Genomic DNA, 6,459 nt, shown 5'->3' with positions numbered 1-6,459 from the left:
AATGGAGCCTTGGGATAAATATTTGAGGGTGTCTAATATACCAATTATTCATCCGAGAATGGGCAGAGTCCTTGACCCCATTCTATGGAGACTTCCAAAAGAAAAAAAGAACTGCATTTCTTCAACAACCCACATTGAGAGACTTTTCTGCACTTCTGAGCTGTGGCTAACACTTCCCTCCTTTCATTCTGTCCTCAGTGTTTTGGGGAAACACCTTTAACTCTCTATGACTTACAGGTTAATAAGTGGCCCTCATAATTCCCTCTAGAAAAAGAAAAGACTAATGGTGAGGGAATCTGAGCTCACAGCAGCAAGCCAGCATGTGTGCTCAGCAGCCACGTGGCTCATCTGCTGGATTACTACATATGATGTTCTTCAATGTTGCTTAACAAAATGGGACTCTCTCCTGACTCAGAAGGTTTAATTGCTCACCTACTTCTTTTTTCTGCCCTCTTGGGCTTCTAACATGAAAAGAACTCTAGGGTGATACAGGGAGTCAAAGGAGTGCCAACCATATCATAGAAAAATAAAAATCCCTAGGTGGTCAAAGTGTTCACATTAAAGAACTTCCACACAGACTACAGGAAAAGAGGGAGGAATGGAGATGGCAGCATGAGTTCTTAAAATAAAAGCAGATGTTTTGAGATCAGTTATATTCTTTCTGACAAAAATTAGAGACAGAAACCAAAGTTTAGCCTGAAGTGACAATTAACTGGGCAATAAGCCAGAGGCCCATGTGACATACACATATTTAAACATTTATATTAATATAAATGCAAAATTAATATCATATAAATATAAACATATGGGTCTGCAGTAATTTTAAAGGAGATCTCTCAAACGGGGTTGGCTTTTGAAGGTTAGCACTGATGGTCCCGAGAATTCATTTTGGTCCAGAGAGAGAAAGAGAGAAATTTCTTGGGTCCCTTCAGGAAGGCATCTGGCTTTGCCTCGCATTGTATTCTTGAACTATGCATACAGCAAAAGAAGACAGAATTTCACAGATTTAAGGTGTGAAAAGTCACTGGCTGGTTTAAGAAGCCTGGGATTCTTCTTGGAAAAATAAGTTTGTGGAGACAAAATGAGTTGGAGAAGGTTGTTATTGAAGTGAAGCAGAATTACTTTTAGTAATCTACTTATTACCCTCACCCCCACTGCCTTAACCTCTAACCCTAAACACTAACCCCGTGACCCTACCCCTACCCCTACCCCAATCCCTCATCCTACTCTTTAGCCCTGACCCTTGACCCTTGAACCTTGACCCCAACCCCCAAACCACAACACCAACCCTAAACTTAACCTATAACCCTACCACTAACCTTAACCCATTACATCTGCCCAGATTCTCCAGCAGAAGCAGGGATCCTTGGCTTCCAGCTGTGCACCACTGCATCTGGCAAAGGACTCCATAGCAGTCCCCAAATAGGCACCTGCATGCATGCCCATTGTGTCAGCCATGCAGTGGGAGCCGTCACTATATTCTCACCTTCAGAACCAGGGCCCAGCACCTGCATCAAGCTACTCAGGGCTGAAGTGAGCTGGGACACCCAAGGTCTTCATAAGACCAAGGCTATCTCATGCCTCCTTTCACAGAGTGAGATGCAGACCCAGCAGTATCGCACGGCCCCTCCTTCCCTCCACAGCAGCTCAGCAACCTTCCAAATCAGGGACCCTTCCCTGATGACACTCCAAGCACAAATCACTGGACTTTAACACAGTGAGACTACACACATTATTCTGTGTAGATGCCCACTTAGGCCGCTGGGAGAAAGGGTGGTAGAAGGACCCTCATGTTGCCCTGTGGTATACATGCTCTGGTTTATACGACTGCAAGCCATTTATGAGAAACTCAAGCTGAAACACTATTTGTCTCCAACGTTTTTGGGAGAGGATTTACAATGCATGCTCCCTCACAAGCCATCCACAGAGCACAGTGACTACTTTCCTTCTCAAGTCACTCTGAGGGCCTCTGCATCTGTCCTAGAATTGGAAGACTGGTGGAGAAGAACTGGGATGTTCAGGGGTACTGGATACTTGACATTTTAACACACATAGCTCTTGATAGCAGGACTTACAGATGCAAAAATCTAAGGCAAAGTATTGTCTCAACTCATTCACGTTTCAAGGAGCTAAAACACTGCCTGGCACAGGGGCACCATCAACCTTGTAAATAAATACGCCTCTATATTTTATTCATCTTTGATTGTGGAAGTGATGTGATAAACACAGTGGACTAATGACCTTTGAGATCTCTTCACAGAATCCTATCTGGTGGACCCCCAGATCTACCAACACAGAGAAGTCAGGCTTTCAGCTTGAGGCACCCCACTGCACCTTCAAAACAAAGTTGTGACTAGCAGAAAAGAATCAGTCAGCCTACTCTCCCTAATGAAAGATTCTCCCTGGAGCCTGACAGCTTGGAGGTAACTCTTCCCTCCTCAGGCTTGGTCCCAAGGTACAAGACCACATGCACCAGCAGCGAGGGTCAGCAAGAGATCAGAAGCCAGAAAAGGGCAGGCCGGAAGACAAGGACCCCCTGAAGATCAGGAGAGAGGCCGTCTAGGTTCCATGGAGCAGCTACATCAAAATGGAACATGTCCCATTTACAGGAGACTAGAAAACCCCAGCCTCACCTTCACTTGCGGCCGACACCATCTTAGGCCTCAACCCATCTGCACCCAGGCACTCATGAAAACAGCATGTTGCTCCACACAAACTCAAGCTGTTTGCTGGCACTTTCAGGGTTCGAACCAATAATAGAGCCTTGCACCTAATATCCCAGGTGGTAATCCAAGAGTGATATTGGCATGACGCCCCTCCTCCTCCATCCTCCAAGCGATCACCAAGAATACAAGCTGGCCAGACAAGGTAACTCACGCCTGTAACCCCAGTACTTGAGGCAGCTGAGACGTGTGGATCACCTGAGTTCAGGAGTTTGAGACTGGTCTGGCCAACATTGGAAATCTCTGTCTGTATTAGAAATTCAAAAATTAGTCAGGCGTGGTGGCAGGTGCTTGTAATCCCAGCTACTCTGAAAGCTGAGGCAGGAGAATCTCTTGAACCTGGGAGGCACAGGTTGCAGTGAGCTGAGATCATGCCATTTCACTGCAGCCTGGGCAACAGAGCAAGACTCTGTCTAAAAAAAAAAAAAAAAAAAAGAAAAAAAGAAAAGAAAAGAATTAGTATAATGTCTCCAGAAGAGGGGTCTAGTCCCTGGTCACAACAACAGGATTTTGTATCTCACACAAAATGGAATTTATGGCAAGTCACACAGCTTAATGATGTTAAAATAGTTTATTAGCCACTACTAAGTGACAGACCAAGGAGTCCTCAGAAAGCAAGAGGAGGAACGCACCTGTTATAAAGAAAAAAAAAAAAAATTGAGATGGAGTTTTACTCTTGTTGCAATGACAAGATCTCAGCTTACTAAAACCCTGCTTCCTGGGTTTAAGGATTCTCCTGCCTCAACCTTCCAAGTAGGTGGGATTGCAGGTGTGCACCACCATATCCAGCTAATCTTTTTTTTGTATTTCTTTTCCATTTTTATTTTTTTATTTACTTTTTAAAAATTCTATCTCTATAGAGATTTCCAAAAATTGCCAATGCTGACTGTATTTCCAGTCATCATGGCAGGGTACTGGGAAAAGTTTTCAATTAGCAATAATCTCACTTCAGATAAATCTCGTTGGCTATGATACTGCCACTGTGCAAAGCTATTTTTTTTTATTTGCAGTAGAGACTGGGTTTCACCACGTTGGCCATGCTGGTGTCCAACTCCTGGCCTCAGTTTACCTTCCCTCCTTGGCCTCCCAAAGTACGGGGATTGCAGGTGTGATTACTTCATGTTTACATTAAAGTTTACATTAATGTAAACATTAAGTAATCACACCTGCAATCCCAGCACATTAAGGTACAAACAGAATTACTTAATATTTGTTTATATAGTTTATTAAGAATAGTGTTGTATCTTATGAAGAATTGTAATCAGTTTGTGTCAGGCTATTAGTATTGCTAGTTTTCTTTGTTATTATTGATTTTAACAATAATTTATGAGTGTACTATTATCTTTAAAACGTATTTTTAAATTAAGAATGCTTTTTGCTTAAAGTACTGGTATATTTTTATAAGTTTTGGGTCTTTATTTAGTTATTAACTTGTTCCTGCAACTATAAATATTTTATAAACAAAAGATATAATTCAGCAGATTTAAACTGTATGTGTGTGTGTGTGTGTGTGTGTGTGTGAGAGAGAGAGAGAGAGAGAGAGAGAGAGAGAGAGAGAGAAAAATAGAGAGAGAAAGAGAGAGAGAGAAAGAGAGAGAGTGAATCTCACTCTGTCTCCTAGGCTTGAGTGCAGTGGTGTGATCATGGCTGGCTCACTGTGGCCTCAAACTCCTGGGCTCAAGCAGTCCTCCAACCTCAGCCTCCTGGGTAGCTGGGACCACAGGCATGAGCCACCATGCCAGCTAATTTTTATATTTTTTGTAGACATGAGGATCTCGATATCTTACCAGGCTGGTATTGAACTCCTGATCTCAAGTGATCCTCCAATCTTGGCCTTCCAGAGTGCTGGGATTACACTCGTGAGCCCTGCACCATGCCCAGATTCAGCTTTTTCTACATTCCTATGGTTTTCAATTAATTGTCCCTTCTTCCTTTTTGGAAACACACGAGCTAGTGGGCTCCGTGTCAGTTTGCATTTCCAGAACGATGGCGCTGAACACTCTGTGCCCCGACTTCAAGTGGTGCAGAGGGAGGGCCACCAGTGGGCGTGCATCCTCTGCCAGCGCTGTGAGTGCGAGGGCCCTGCAGTGCCCCCAAGCACCTGCAGAGGGTGCTCTGGTGCAAGGCTGCATAACTACCTAAGGGCCAAGCTCCTCTAACAATCAGAAGCCCGGCTTTACACAGGCTTGCAACTCCAGATATGACACGTGAAAGGGTCTTGGGTTTACAGTTCTAGAAAATACATGAGAAAGGGTCTTGGTCCATGAAGTAGGTGTGAGGTGGGGGCTTGAACTCATGTCAGTTAAAACGTCTTCCAGAAAGATTACCCCACGCCATGCCTGCAATCTATAAGGTGGCACCTGGTCAACCAGCCTTTACTTCTATTGAAATACAGTGTAGAAGTCAAGGGGGAGGTGACCTTAGATGCTTGAGTCTCCTTCCCCACTGGGTCACCTCCTCCCTGCACATGGCCACTCTCCCATCTGGGCTACTTTCCAGTCTCACTCATAATCACTCTGAGCAACGGTGGAAAGAGGACAGCTGTGTAGCCTCTCCTTTGTCCAATTCACTCCGCTAAGAGACCTGATAACTCGTCTGACTGGACGGTGGATGGCCCTGGGAAGAATACCTCTGCCTCTGTATTTCAGATAAAGACTATGAGGTGGTCAGACACGGTGGCTCACATCTGTAATCCTAGCACTTTGGGAGACCGAGGCAGTGGATCACGAGGTCAGGAGTTCAAGACCAGCCTGACCAAGATGGAGAAACCCCGTCTCTACTAAAAGTACAAAAATTAGCCAGGCATGGTGGTGAGTACCTATAATCCCAGCTATTCGTGAGACTGAGGCAGAAAATTGCTTGAACCCGGGGTCAGGTCTCCATATGTAAACCTGGAACCTGAAAGCCTGAAGTCTTGCTTGCTCCTGATCATCTCCCACTCGCCCCCAACCCCCACGTTCGCCACTGTCCCTGAGCACCCAGCAGAGCTGGCCTGGAAAAGCCCCTCACCCAAGCCTGCCATCTCAACTCTTCTTATGAATGTGAATACCCCTCACCCATCCTGTCAACTTAACTGCTCTTCTGCCTCACCCCAGCCACCACTGTAACTGAACTTGTGGTCATGTATACTCCTTGCCCCTACCCACCACTATAACTGATCTTACTCTGTAATTTTCCACTGCCCACCCCAAACCTATAAAACCAACTCCTATCCCACTACCCTTTGCTAATGCCCTTTTTGGCCTTAGCCGACCTGCACCTAAGTGAATAAGCAGCCACGTTTCCCACACAAAGCCTGTCTGGGTGGTATCTTCATTCAAAGCACGAATTTTAAACATTTTGGTACCAAAACCCGGGATGGTGGAATTCCTTCAGTAGACCAAACCCCTGTTTCTGCTCTTGTGCTCCCTCCAAGAGGAGATCGACCTACCGACCCGGGTCATCAGACCAGCCCATGCACACACCACCGACTGTTTTGGTAAGCAGTCTCACTTTTTTGCTTTCTCATTCTTTTATCTTTTCCTTTCCACTTCCTCCCCCTTTTGGTTTCATCATTTTTTCACACAAACACAAGGAAAATCAGGTAAACCAGGTTTTCTCCTGAGGTTCGGGACCCGAGAAACCCTATATAGGTCATGGATCTGGAGACCTAGGTTCTCCAAGGGTTCGGCTATCATGGAGACATTCACCCTAGTCACTCGCCCACCAGGCTCAGGGCTGATATTGGTGGCAGGTC

General features: G+C 45.2%; 1 non-coding gene across 1 annotated transcript; it reads right to left on the bottom strand.

Moving 5' to 3' along the window:
- Window positions 1-3,574: 3,574 nt before the first annotated feature.
- Window positions 3,575-3,715, bottom strand: LOC141583086 (U4 spliceosomal RNA). The gene has a single exon (XR_012515839.1). It is a non-coding gene; the product is annotated as a U4 spliceosomal RNA (small nuclear RNA).
- Between the last annotated feature and the right edge of the window lie 2,744 nt (window positions 3,716-6,459).

The sequence above is a fragment of the Saimiri boliviensis genome, chromosome Y (genome assembly GCF_048565385.1).
Source record: "Saimiri boliviensis isolate mSaiBol1 chromosome Y, mSaiBol1.pri, whole genome shotgun sequence".
Classification (NCBI taxonomy): domain Eukaryota; kingdom Metazoa; phylum Chordata; class Mammalia; order Primates; family Cebidae; genus Saimiri; species Saimiri boliviensis.
Note: the sequence above shows the minus strand (reverse complement) of the source record. Positions and strands in the feature narration are given on the sequence as shown.